The sequence below is a fragment of the Hippocampus bargibanti genome, linkage group LG02, assembly GCF_051943395.1.
Source record: "Hippocampus bargibanti isolate YZ-2025 linkage group LG02, ASM5194339v1, whole genome shotgun sequence".
Lineage (NCBI taxonomy): Eukaryota > Metazoa > Chordata > Actinopteri > Syngnathiformes > Syngnathidae > Hippocampus > Hippocampus bargibanti.
In genome coordinates, this window is record NC_142735.1 from 7,039,853 (window position 1) to 7,054,923 (window position 15,071).

The window sequence follows — 15,071 nt, forward strand, 5'->3', positions numbered from 1 at the left end:
GTGTCGTCTCATTGTGACTGACGCATTACTATTGTTGAATAAAGATTTTTCAATGAGAAAAACAGACGTATTTGGCAAAACGGGCATTATCCTCGTGTAGTGTTCCATAGTGAGCAAGTGTGTTTGTATTGTTCAATCAAGATTATTAAAAAAGTGACCGTGTCTGGTTGAGATCTCCGCAAATCGGACTTTATTCTCATGCAGCGTTCCATTGTGAGTCAACATGTTTGTATTGGTCAATTTTTTGGGGGGAAGAAAAGTCGACTTGTTTGGTGAGAACTACATAATATCGGACTGTTGTTTTTGCATCGTGCATCAGCCCCTAATTACGGCACCAAAGAAAGAAAGTGGGAGTGGTAAATGTGGTGAAGAAAAGAGGAAAATAGTGTGCAAAACTATAGAATTTGATCATGAAATATGAGTCAGGTGTGCTTGTGTCTGTGTTTGTTAAGGACTTTGGGATGCCGACATTGACCATCAAAAGCATCCTTAAAAAAGAAAGACATTAGAAAGTCAGTGGTGTGGCTAAAGGATCTTGTGTTCTCAGCAAACAAAGGCCACAAATAATAGAAGAAGTGGAGAAACTTTTGCTTATTTTCATCAATGGGAAACAGTTGGCAGGAGACAGTCTAAGCTAAGATATGATTTGTGGCAAAGCAAAGATATGAGCATTGGTCCTGAAGAGTATGATTTTAAAGCAACCACAGGATGGTTTGCAAAGTCGGTGTGCCCTACAATTGGCTAGAAACCGGTCCATGGTGTACTGCCGAACGACAGCTGGGATGGGTGCCAACACGCCCCGTGACAGAGAGCGATGTTTTTCTGTTCAATGTTAATGTTAAAATTTATGAAAAAAATATTACTTTTGTTTTTATAGTATTTTAAAATGACGTGCTCTATTATTACGTGTGTATAGTTTAATTTAAAATTGCTGATAAAAAAAATGTGTTTTTTTACTGAGGTTTGACTGTATTTCAAATCAAATTACTTGAAGGAAACACTTCGTTCTTGCAAAGACAAAAACAAGTCATGCAGCGAACATGGGAAAAATCTACCATGTGTCGATTAATGGTTTTACGAATCAATATCACGGTGGTCTGGTCGTCGAGTGGTTGGCACGTCACTTTAATGGACTTTCACCATCCGCCCTCCCTGTGTGGGTTTTCTCTGGGTCCTCCGGTTTCCTCCCGCATTCCAAAATATGCATGGCGGGTTAAAAAAAGTTGGTTGTTTATTGTATCAGGTAAAAAGACACGAACCCATATTGGCTAAGCGAGATGCAGCAGATCAGGGGGGCCAAACCCTGAGTTGAGACTCAAAACACGCAACAGAACACACTGACAATATATAGAACGGAGGAGACAAACGACAATAGAACATACTCAGAACGTGGTGGACACTCAACACAACACACCAGGACAGCCTGTAATTGTGTTGTGCAGGGCTGACCCCAGCTCATCTCAGCAGGCCTGGCATGATGAATGGGCCCAGCGATGGCTGCCTCCCTCCTACCTTTTTCTTTTTGCCAGCACTATTAGCTTTCCCCCTCACCCACAACCCAACACTATTCAACTGCTGCCATTGCCCATGATTAATTTGCATTCAGTGCACTTAGTCCTTGTATTGTATTGTATTCTGACATCATGACATATTAGAGTGTACAGTGCACCTATTATGCACATGTTTTGGGTTTTGAACATGAGATGTGATTGCAAGAAGCCAGTATTCAAATACAAGTGTGTGCTACAGGAACAACAATGATTTCGACACTCTCAGCGACTCGAATTGCAGCTGAATCATTACAGGCAGTTAGATAATGTCAATTAATGATTCACGAGATCCATACTAATAAATTAGGTCCGCATACAAGGGAGAAAGAGCAGAGATCTTCTAGTTAGGGCATGTAGCAGTGTGTGCGAGGTGGGGAGGAGTAAAGAAAGGGGAGGGATAATCAAGAGATTTTAATAAAGAGAAAAAATGGGGAAGGTGATACTCCACCATACATCCCAAGAAAGAGAATGTAGAGGAAATAGAGTTTTCCCCTCGGTTCCCCAGGCTCTCTTTGCTGCTGTTTGCTCAATCTGCCATTGCTACAACATCCAACTGGAGCAAACAAGGGAGACATTTTCTTAATTTGCCACAAGCATCTCTTGCCATCACCCATTGTGCCTTGGGGTAAAAGAAATGGATTCTTAAAAATTTACAAGAATGGAAAGAATAAAGAAAGTAAAAATCGGGGCACCACTGAGAAAGCATCGGAGACAATTGCACAGGGGGAGTGAAGAAAAACGAGAACAAGTTCGGGGTGATTGAATACAAGGGAAGAGAGGAAGCTGTGAGTTTGTTCTGTTGCCCAGATATTAAGTGGATGCTTATGATTAACCTGCTCTGAGGCGAGGCCATCTGGAGCGGCCAGAAGGGGTTACTGAAACAAGAACATTATGGTGGAGAAGGCAGCCATCGCCGAAAACATTGAAGCGACTTACCTCAGACTGCTTCATTCCCAAAAAGAGATCTGAGTGGGGCTGTGGCGGCACCCTGCAAGTTTTCCTTGGGGCCCAAGAATACCTTCGGGTGACTACTCAACAAAGGCGACTTCTGCAGTGTGACATCATTGGGGAGACAGGCTGTGTGTGGGAACAAAGTGGGAGCTGGGCGTGGAGGATGGAGCCTGGAAAGGCAGTGGACTATGTGGGAGTCATATTACTGCCCTCCGGCCCTTCTATACCTGTCACATGAATCTCTTTGAGGACTCAACAGTAAAGTCGCAGTCTTGACAACTTCAAACACCTGCTTTGCTGGGCCAGATAGAACAAACCGACAGATAATGGAAAATATGAAAGGGAGAGAAATCTCGGCAGTAGGACTTGTTTTATGTAATGTATAACCAGCATTTTGTTGTCGGGCATCTTGAATTTCATGATTACATTCTTGACCAGATCCCTGCTCAATGAAGGCAGAGATGGACGATACAACGATAAATACCCGGAAGACGATTTAAAAGTGTCACTTCTCCATATCATGTCTCTTATCATTTGACACCTGCCTTGACATTTACGTACAGCCAATCACCAAAAGCCAAAAGCCAAATACTGATTGTGATCTGCAATTTCAGTCATCCAAACCCACGTAAACACCTAAATACGCAATGGACAAATCCATACATCTGGCTTGCAACTCAGCAAAATACACAAGGGGCAGACAAAACAACACGGGGATTTAAATCATAATACAAAAGCATCACACAGAAACATAAAGCAGCAATAAATTTGAATGAACAGCAACGTGGGTGAACACAAAAAAGAAAGTGTAAAATTTGGGAAAGTATGACGTCACTACAAAAAAAACAAGTATTAACTCATTCACTGCTCGCCGTGCAAAAAATGTGTCCACTCCAGTGCCAGGGTTTTTGTCATTTTCACACAAATTCCAGGACCCAGAGAATATTGAGTTTTAGGACTACATAAACATTCAATGAGGCATAAGAAGCCGTGGACCAGGGGTGTCAAAGTCATTTTTTGCCGCGGGCCACATTGTAGTTATGGTTTGCTCTCGAGGGCCGTTATGAATTTGGGGAACCCATTAGAATGTTTAAATCCCTTCAAATATTACATATAGAGCACAGCAAATTAATGAATAACTCGTTTTCAAATATGAAGTCAAGAATAACGTCTTTTATTGTGGTTGACATGCAAAAATATGAAATTTTGGCTCAGATTTTAGCACTCATCATGGAATTTCAAGTTTGATCAAGTTTGATTTGCTTTCGCGGGACGAAAAAAATGATGTGGCGGGCCGGATTTGGCCCGCGGGCCTTGACTTTGACACCTGTGCCGTAGACTCTCTTATTTCATCAGAAAAAAGAGCTAATTCCTCGGTTATGTGGGTCTAGAGCAGGCATGGGCAAACTACGGCCCGCGGGCCACATACGGCCCGTTAGGCTTTTCAATCCGGCCCGCCGATCTTGCCCAAATTATAGTACAAACAGTGACTAAAACTCATGACAAAAAGCTAGCGAACAACAGGGCAGATAACTGAAAAGTTGCCTGCCGCATTTTTCCCAGCTTGAAGCAAAATGAGACCAATCCCAATAAGAAACATTGTCACAAAGTATAAAGTTTTTTTTTAATCAAGAATGCACCAACTTCAAATGCTACCTTGCTTAATTTACATCAAATGCGCATGGCTGTAAATTTTGCTACAGTAGTCGATTGTCATCGTGGTGCACAATGCAACGTTTGCATTGATTCCTACGAGCCATTAAGCCCCTTTCATAAGTCTCACGTACACTTTACAGTCACGGTTTAATGTAAATTTACGTTTTGTAGCGTCACATATGTTGTTAGCTTCTTTTGAATCTTTCTTCTAGTTTGAGGTTCTGTGCATCTATTTTGGAAAATGACATGCAATTGCACGACTTTGTAACGCTTGCGAAAGTCCGGAAGAAAGAAGCAGGCTTCTGATTGGCTGCCGAGCCGAGTATGCAAATTTCAACTGCAGGTAGTCTATGTTTGTGTGCTCGGCGACGGTACTCGTGTATTGTTTGCGCGTGACGGCGAGAGCGTCAGTGAGGAGTTTGTTGAGCGCGCGGTCAGGACAAACCATCTATGATTTTGCGGAATTTAACACAAGTAGGTATTATTGAGCTTGAATATTTCGTTGTGTAATAATATGTTTTGAATGTTGAAAGTGATTCCATTTTTCAATAAATGTTGATTTCTTTGCCCCTTCGATGGAAACTTAAAAACAGACGCAATCTTGATAAATCACAGTGCATATGTTATTTTAATCTATTTCCATTTCCTCCTCCAAGTATCTGCGAAATAGTCTGTAAATGCCATATCTTGCATATTCCTTGAGACAAATTTATTAACTGATCAGGGATATTTTTCACATTTGAAAGACAGTTACTAAATTGGGTTGTAGTGTTTTTACTGTGCTATGAGGTTTGTACATACTACATTTTAAGGACAACCGGCACCATTTTTTTTTTTTTTTGTTTCCCACTGACATCAGAAAAACGTTCATAGCATCTAAAATACCCAAATCAGGCAGGCTGATATTTTTACTTAAATGAAAAACACCAATAAAAATGACTTCAAAATGAATCCGGAAATGGTCAGTTTGAGAAGGTCCCACCCCTCTGTTCGTGACGTCACGCCAAGACGTCTTGCCTTGCTCGAGAATCAAAACAATGGCTTCAGATTCGGAGAAGATGTTTTCTTGTTCGTGTTCTTCTGAAGAGGAAAGCATAAATGTTTGCAATTGATTCAAGGAGTCCTCCCATATCAATTCGAGCCGTCAATGACAGCAATGTAGCACCCAGAAAAAGCAGAAGATTGCGCCCAAGCTCCGTTGGAAATGGGCTGATTTGTCAGCTGGGAATTTGTGTCAGCGAATATCAAATAGTTGTCTTGGTGCAACACACAACGATTCACCATGGCGTTATTTATGTGTTTTCCTTCTAATTTCGCCATCAACACGGATCAACACGAAGTTTTCAGACCAAACAAAGTACCCAAAATGCATTGTGTGTCGCTTTCTTGGTCAGGGGCGGTCCAAACGTGACGTCACATGGGGATCGTCATCAACTCGAAAACAAGACTTCATATATTCAGCGCAAGTCTTAAAACGTAAACTATAGCTATATGCTGTGGAATCTTTGTAAAATACGCTCAGTCGAAGTCATTTGAAGTGATTTTATAAATTATGGACATAACTTGTTCGGAGTATTTCCGGCCCAAACACTCCCTCCAAATGCTCCTGGCCCGGCCCTTCTGTCAAATTTTAGAACCCAATGCGGCCCGCGAGTCAAAAAGTTTGCCCACCCCTGGTCTAGAGTAATATGAGATGCAAGTGGTGGCAAAAGAACATAAGACAAATGCTGCCCCCTCGTGGGCGGGAAAAACATTGCCAGAGGTCTGACCAGCACTTAATCCCCAGCCCCAAGAAAAACCAAAACCCGAACAAATTCGGGAATGGTGCTCCACATCATATTTTGAACTCCCAAATAGAAATTCTGCCTCAAGGACTTCTGGGTATTGTTGTGTTCTAAAGACTTGCATATCAGTTTGAATTTTTAGCCTCACCAAAGTTCAAAAGCTAAAACAGAGTCAAAGACATAAAAGTTTAAACGTTTCCCAGATGCAAACATATTTTCTTTTATTTAGATTGATGTGTACATTTGTGTAAAAATATGTAGTCTAATGCAGTGGTCCCCAACCTTTTTTGCGCCACGGACCGGTTTAATGTCAGACAATATTTTCACGGACCGGCGGATAAATACAACAAAATAAAATGATACGACAGGCATGGAAACTGTTTTTTTTCCCTTTCTTTTAAATATAATAATAAACGTGAATCCATTGTGTATTTTTATAGAACTTTATTAGCAGAGTCCTGGTAACATCGCGCCAACAACAACATATGTAATATCTCTGCCCCTTAACGCTCTATGGTCACCATGGTAATGTTTAAACGTGTCTTCAAAATAAGATGCACCACAAAAACTAGTACAAAGCGCATGAAAAATACAACTCACTACAACTGAATCAGTGGGACCCCTGAGACGGTCCCATCTAGGGATAATGGGAGACAATGACACCCGAAGTGTCTTGCTTATGTCCAGTCTACTCCGTAGTTTTGTTTTGGTTGCTGTCACAGCAGAAAACCCCGCTTCACACAAATAAAACGTCGGAAACGGCAACAGGGTTTTCAGTGCTGTTATGGCGATCTCGGGGTATTCTGCCATCACTTTAATCCAGAACACCGGCAGAGTTGTTGTCTCAAACATACTTTTAAGTCCGCCATCATTTGTGAACTCCAGCAGTTGTTCTTCCTTTTGCACGGGCATTTTGGATTCACCTGGTTTGTTGACAAATGGGTTGCGGATCCATTCCTTGGCAGTTCGTGGGTCTTTTGTGGCTGGGAAGTAGCGCTCGAACTCTTTTAAAAGCAAAGACAGGTGCTTGTGCATCAGCTGGGGGAATGAAGGCTCGGGCTCAGTCTCTTCCAAAAACCCTGCCAATGTTTGAAACATGTCAAATACACTGCTATTCACGCGCCGTTTTGGCTTTAAATGCAGCTACTTTATCAGCCAACTTGAAGACAGTTGTCATTTTCCCCTGAAGTGACAGATTGTGTTCATTGAGCAGGTTGAATATGTCGCACAAGTAAGCGAGCTTTGCGACCCATTCCTCGTCACGGAAATGAGCTGCAAGCGGTGACTTTTCAATTTTCAAAAATTGAAAATTGAATACATAGTTCAGATGCAGATAATAAATAAAATGGAAATTATGTAAATTATTTATTCTTTCTGCGCGGCCCGGTACCAAATGACCCCCGGAGCGGTACCGGTCCGCGGCCCGGAGGTTGGGGACCTCTGGTCTCATGGACTTTGTTAAATAATTTTATATAGAAGTACAGTGATACCTTGACTTACGAACTTAATTGGTTCCCAGACAGAGTGTGTAAGGTGAAAAGTGTGTATCCCGAAAAATAATTTCCCATAGGAAAACATTAAAATTAGAATAATCCGTTCCCAGGTCCCCATAAAATAGAATTTTCTACTTTCTAATTTTCTAAGCCTTAAAACTACACAAAATATAAATTATTTTATGTATAATAAATGTGATATGGTATTATAATTGAAGAAATGAATTGTACTATATGATAAAGTCGTTTTATTTACCTTTGTGTAGGTCGATGGCTTGATGGAATGGATAGCTTTTTGCATGAAGTGTCTCAAGGAGCTCTGGGTTGTACATCAGAATCAGAATCAGAATCAGAATCATCTTTATTGCCAAGTATGTAGAACACACAAGGAATTTGTTTCCGGTAGAACACGCTGCACTAGTATCGTTGTCAAAAAAACTGCTAAGTGGCACTATACAGTTCCATTTTGGCTACTGTTGATCTTGGAAGTTATGATTTTGCAACAGCAACAGATACAAGCAGACACAATAGAAGTGTGGGTTATTTGTGGAGCCTGATTGATTGGATTTATTGGCCTGATTGATTGGAATTTTAACCTTGCAATCTACACTTTGTCTTTGAACTATCAAAGTTGAAATCCATTTCTCACTTTCTCTCTGTCGTCTGCCTGTCTCTTTAATGTTTAAACGACCTCCCCTCACTGCTGCGTTCTTGACTAATCACGTGGCTTTAACCAAAGACTGGGCGTGGGGAATAGAAGACCAAAACAAGCCGGTGCCATTTTCTTGTTAGGAGAACGGGCTCATTCGCGAACGACACATCACTCATTGTGGCAGCTCCGTGTGTATCCCAAAAAATAGTTTGTATGCCAAGGTAAAATTTTCATAAATTTAACATGCGTAAACCGGAAAGTTCGTAAGCCAAGAAGTTCGTAAATCGAGGTATCACTGTACTACTGTAGGTTGTATTTTTCATTTGATATACGTTCCTACAAAATAAAGCGAGAAAAAGGTAAGCTTTCATAGTATGTTTCATATAATAACTAAAACTGTATTTTGACATATGGTTATTGTGACATAAAATGGCCAATATTGTGATTTTTCTGAATTGGTTTCACACTCTATAATTGCTCAAGCGCTACAGTGAAGGACAAGAAATGACAGTGGACCACCCTCAGGCAATGGAGCCCCTGGGCGTGGGTCAAGTTGCCGCAAGAGAAAAACAGACCTCTGGTCAGCAGGCACATACAGCACGACCCAGACACCTGTGTCTCCCATTCACTCAACACATCCGGGCACTTCAATACTTAAACAGTGGGGGCATGGTTTGTGTTTTTGGCCTTGTGTATGTTACTGTGGTGCTTTGCAATGGTTTTGCTTCTATTCTCAAATATATTCTAAGCCCCTTTGTCAGACTGTAGAGCTCCCAGCTTTAGCGCATCCCACTGGAAGCAACCAACCGAAACCCCCACACAAACGACTGTTCAAATATCCTGAACAGAAGTGGCAAAACAAAGCTCATCCATTTGCAATCTCGAGTCACCCTCCAGTCTGGGTGCCACTGGGATGTCCGTACTGAGCCTCTGGTTTTCTGACACCTGTCCTGTCCAGTGGGACACACATCAGACATGACCCATAAAGGAGGAGGGAAAACAAGATTGACAGACAGGGCAGCGCCTCGGATCAGTGAAGGGTACACTTTCAGCAGCCAGTAGCTAAACCTGTGACTGGCAACAATGCAAATGTTTCCACTTCAGCAATTCAAAACGGAGACACGGTGGACCAGTAACTGTAGTCAAGTTGTTATTAAAATCTATGAACATGAATGGCAGGCTGATTTAACACTCTAAATTGTCCCGAGGTATCAGCAAGAGAGTGAATGATTGTTTGTCCCTGTGTGCCCTGTGATTGGCTGTAACAGTGCAGTAAATGCACAAACATTATGGGGATGTCGCGCACTGGCTGGACACTTTTTGGTTACATTATTAGCTGCAGCTCATGTTTTTTTTTTTGGGTAGTGGGGGTGGAGGGAGGTATTTTTTTTTTTTTTTTTTTTTTTTTTAGCCAAATTAAAGTGTTAATACCTCAACAAGAACACCCTTCCCCTCTAGCTAAAATGGAGTTGTCCTCGATCAACCCATCTTGGATCATTCCAGTCTCAGCACCAACACCTCCCAATTCAAGAAAATCTGAATACTGCAAATAATCTGGTTTTGGGAGGGTTATTGACTGCACATAAACATAGTCAGCAGTGAAAAGCTAAAAATGCCAATCGTTAATGTGGACAGGAAGTTGGAGAATGTGTGTGGCCTTAGCCAGGCCCACTGGACAACTGGATAAACATGCAGACACCCCCAACCCCAAATCATGCCCACCTGTCTGCCCCCTTGGTCACACTGGTGAGCAACAATCATTAGACCAAAACCAACAACAGAAGCTATATAACAGGGGACATGGGCAACCTGTGAAAAAATAATCTTGGACCAACTCAAGATTTAGATTAGATTAGCCTTTTAACCATCATACACATTCAAAGGAAGAAGACAATGTTTGAAAAGACAAAATGTCCATTTCCACAAACAAGGCTAACCTTGGGAAAGCATTTGCTGAATGGCAAAATGGAGATGAGAGTTGTTTGTGTGTGCCATCAGTCATACATGATGACTTATTGCACCTATGATGCGTACAGGGTTAGAATATCCTCCAGTGAAGTGGTGCATTCTTATTACTGCCGGTCAACATCTCTGAAAAGGGGTTCATTACCGAGACAAGAGCTCACCAAGAGAGCAAACACACTGTCCCTCAAGAGTCCACGCGCATGGCTGAGATGAAGTCCATTATTTGCGGACTGCTTGTTTTTGTCACCTAAATAAAACAACACTTAGTTTACGGTATTGCTGTGCGATATGGTCTATTTAACATCCTAAACTAGTAAATTTCATGTCCAGGTAAGAATATACATTTGGTCGCGGAAGGAATAGTAATTTTCTTTTAATTAAGAACACATTTTAGATTAATATATTTTTAATTCAGTGGATAAATAAATGCAATTCAAAGTATCTGTACAACCATTTTAAAGGAAAAAAGTAATTTATGCTATGTTAGCTCTGTGTGCCAAACTGAAAATAAAGTGAATAAAAAAACAATACAATGCCACATAGAACTAAAATGATTGTCCAAAACAGGTGGACTCGCCAGTGAGAGGCCGACCGGGGATGAAAATTAAATAAGGCAGTATTCCTTTTCTCACAGGATTGGAAATCTAAAATCTAAAATAATGATCTAATAAAGGGTTCTTATTTTATTATAATCCACCATACAATCAAACCACAAATCTAGCTTCCCCTTTTACAGTTTTGATGCTGCACATATAACATTGTACATTTTGTCACTGAATTTTGCAGTGATTACTTTCTACATGCACCAGCTGTTTTTGCCAAGCATTAAACGTGCAGAAAAAAAATGCCCAAAATTAGGGATCAACTCACTGGTACACTTTCACTCACTTTATTGAACAAAGGTGGAATAATGCACAAGTACGCATTCTAGTGCTATCAAATGATTAATAAAAAAGTGAGATTAATTAAATAAAATATGTAATTAATTGTTGTAATTAATCTATATTTTAATGTCATCTAAAACTGCAGAGAAACCCCTGGTTTTCATTTTCAATCAATTACATTATTGAGGCAGATTGAAGGCATTATCAAGTATTTTATTGTTTTTCAACAGACAGATGCAGTCATTGGAATTTTCTCGCACGCATGCACACGCATGCACACGCGCACGCATGCAGGCGCACGCGTGTGGGGTTATATTGCTCATTGTTGGCTACAATGCCTAACTAATGTCGTTGTTGGTCATAATGCCTAACTAATACGAAATTACAAAAGAGAAACCAAAATGACAACGATTTGATGTAAAGTAAGGATATAAATGTATTTTCTCCTCAGACAATACATAAGTGATAGTACCACAATTTTTGACTACCCTCTATTTTTAACCTGCAATCATGTGCCATCAGATGAAATATGACGCCTTGTCGCAGTTGCTCATTTGAATAGGGGAACCACTGGAATGTATGCCAGCCTCAGGGGCTATGCACCTTGGAAACACACCCCTACCTTCAGCTATCGGTCAAAGCTTAAATTCAACCAAATTCCACCAAAGGCCTTCACGCACAGTGAGATTTTGTGTGTCACAATGGAATATGAAGGGTAGTTTCCTGTTTCAGCACACTTTTTTGACTGGCTGATGACGCATTTATCCCAAAGTGTAAAGGGTAAAGCTCCATAGGTGCAATCAAACTTTTGCCACCACAGACTCATGTTTTGTACATTCCTTTCCTCTTGCTACAAAACACCCCAATTCAAATGACTTCTCGGCTCTAACAATGGTAAACCAGTCAAAGAGTAGCATAGCAGTGTGCAATAATAGGGCCTGGGGTATTAAGTATCTCTGACTCGCCAGCCTGTGGAAGTCTGCCTTGGGAGCTACGACAGTGGAAAATCATTTCCTTGGGCCGGGATAGGCAGTCATGGCTAATCGTTCAGTAATCTGACCCGCATACATACTGTAGCATTCAGCTGCATCGCTTGCCTGTCCAGCCACTCACACATGTGCATACCCTCACTGTCTGCCAATAATCTCATGGATGCTTGCACCATTCAAATGCCACTGTCCAGGTTTTCCAGAGGATTACAAATGCTAACAGATCATTTGCTAATACTTAGTTTTGTGTTGATGTTTAAAATGTACTTACACTAACATCAATCGAGATCATGTAGTCCCAGCCAAACATAATAATTTGTCGACTTAAAACAGTCCGGTAGGGGGAATGGCCTCAGTTTATGCAATATTATAAAGCACCTGCAGTGTCTTTTACCTCCTGATCGTCCAAACTTTATACTGTTTGCCAATCTCTTCTTTGTGGTCAAATTCCCCTGGAAAATACTGTTAAAATAGAACATGAGTGAGTACTCCAGGGAGATAGAAGCCCTTTTATGTTGCCTGCAAAATTTAACATTTTCCATTTTCTATTGAAATAACACCCGGCACTAGTCTGAAACAGGAGGACAAAGTATCTGAATTTTCCGGCATTAAAGGTCGCATCAAACCTGAAATGAAGGATGGACGCCGTATGTGTGTGCAATGCTGGCATTGGAGTCTGATCTATCGACATGTGAAAGCGCGCACAGCTGGGGCAATTTGGAAATCTGTGTAAAAGTCACTGGCGGTTTAATGCAGGATCTTCTATAATGTCAGTTGTGCATGATCTCTACTTAAATTAGACAATAGTGAGGTACAATTCAGTGTTTATGCCCAGTGGAGACAGTTGAGGGGTAATACAACATTAGTATTGGAAAAATGCCTTCAGCCCTGTACTTTGTCTTTTTTTCATAGTTATTTTTTGTATTAATTCAACCCTCAGCACACACACACACACACAAGTGTGGCAACCAGGAACAAAGATGTGGAAAAAATACAGGTGTCATATTTGGCACAGCAGTTTCAAATACGAGATGGCACAATAACTGTAAAGCAATTCAATTTATCTTCAAGGAAATATCAGTCAGACCAACACAATCAAAACTGCGACTGACAAAAAGCAACATTTTGGTTTTTTTTCCCCCTTTTCACTCAAGCACAAAAACTGCAATCTGATGCTGCGATGTTCACCACGCACTGTTCGACTGTCACCATTTGATCAGACATCCCTTGTGTGCTTTACGGGGCTTATACGAGGCATTATGAGCAAGGAGCTGCAACGTTTAACAGGCATGTACAGGTATCTAACTGTAAGAGATTGTGATAAAACACTGTGGCATCCTTCATCAAGTCGACATGCTAGATCACAGCTAGTTTGGCAGCCAGCGTGAGCAGTCAGATGGAACGCAAGAACAACCACACAAATATTTGGCAAAGATACACATAGCTCAACGGAAAGATTCAGCCCACCATAATTTTTGACATTTCTTTTAAATCCATGATGCAAATTAAATCGTTTATGTAAAACACAAAGATCTGGAGCAAAAAAATGTAAAATGCAGGGACTTTGGCAAACAGCCTGTGTGTGAGTGGTTGCTTTTTTTGCAATCCTTCTATGATGCACACATGCACACCTAGGGGCAAGACATTTCAGGCAAGTCTGGACTGCCTCTTTACTGTTTGTGTAAAGTCTAATGTTTATAAATACTTGATTATAAGGTCTAATGGAAAGGTAGGTGTGTGCTCTCACCTCACACCATGAGACAAAACAAATCAAAGTGACATTGTTAGACAAACGAAATATACAACGATGGAACATTACACCATGCTTGCCAAAACACACAGCGTGAATATATTAATGCATTGGGCTGTTGATAGCTGTACTTTTTAACAGCTAACCCAATGATTGTGCCATGTGAATGAGCAGAATTTTTCTACTTAAACAAAATCCCACGAAACAATTTCTACAGCTACCTACAAAATGGTCTGAAGCATCACCTCAGTCTACCATGCTTGAGCGACCCCCATTGTTGTTTGGAGAAAATGAATCGTAAACCAGCCGCTACGTTCTCATGTTTATCCACCTAACTCAGAGAGCCATGTTGACCTTTATATCATTTACGCACAAACTGGTTTGGCCTTTTATATTCTCGAGAGCAAAACAGACATGATAGGGTGACATTTGTAGGTCAATTGCGACTCCCGATTGTGCAGAGTTACCGCAATGGTCTCGCGGCTGTGTAGTTAAATCAACCGCAGCAGAAGCTACAAAGTTGGAAGACGAAGTTATCGTCTGTGGTGGATCGGCTCCATTGCGGAATAAACGGGGACTCGATCCCGCTATGCAAGCGCATAGCGCATACCGCACATCGATAATATGGCTAGCCCCTTCCCGTTACAGTCTCCAAAATAGAGTCGCATCAAGCGGCGAAGGGAGCCGCTCGACTGCCCGGGCTTGCCGTTTTCCAACCCGGGGGAGCTTTGAGAGGCCGAAGGCTGGCCTCGGTCTCCGCCTGCGCCAAACAACACACAGCTAGCCTAGCTTGGGAGAGCGAGTGGTCGGCGGGGCGAACATGTGCGAAATCACCGCGACTAAGCGGCTCGGCATCGATGCACTCACCTCGGTTTGAGCCACAGCAAACGTTATCGTGCGTTGTTTTGAGGAATGGCCTCGGAAATGAGGCGAGCTGGACGCATGTCGTCTCGGTTCGCCGCGGTGATGTGGAAGCGGTGGAACGGCTGGGAGAAGTCGGGAAATCTGAGAATGCGACCTCTCTTTCTGCAGCTCCCTGCACCCGCAGTGCTCCATAACTATCCATAGAGGGCACTGCTTTGGATCATCCATACCCCCACCCGGGTTGCACACATGCCTAGTGCCCAAGTCCGCAAAGAAACGATGCGTGTGTGCGTATTCCTGACGGGGCTTAAATGAATCTGTGCACTTCGGTCAAGAGATTATACTGACCGCGATGAACTGTATTTGAGTTCGTGTATATCTATCCCCACTACATGGGAATAAGCATGCAGTGTTATTGGGATTAGCCTATTTTATTTTATGATACTTTTGAAAGACTAGAGTGCAAGAGCTGTTAAAATGACTCATTCACTCGCTACATTGCAGTGTTAAATTTAACTTCTGGATAATGGGAA

The 15,071-nt window shown here is 41.7% G+C and overlaps 1 protein-coding gene across 3 annotated transcripts in view; it reads right to left on the reverse strand.

Moving 5' to 3' along the window:
• The window catches only part of LOC148901379 (bifunctional heparan sulfate N-deacetylase/N-sulfotransferase 1-like), a 57,131-nt gene extending 42,360 nt beyond the window's left edge, over positions 1 to 14,771 (reverse strand). For all 3 annotated transcript variants that reach the window (XM_089022891.1, XM_089022910.1, XM_089022902.1), the window contains exon 1: positions 14,542 to 14,771. The gene's annotated coding sequence lies outside the window, so the exon portion shown is untranslated. The remainder of the gene's footprint in view (positions 1 to 14,541) is intronic.
• Positions 14,772 to 15,071: the final 300 nt, after the last annotated feature.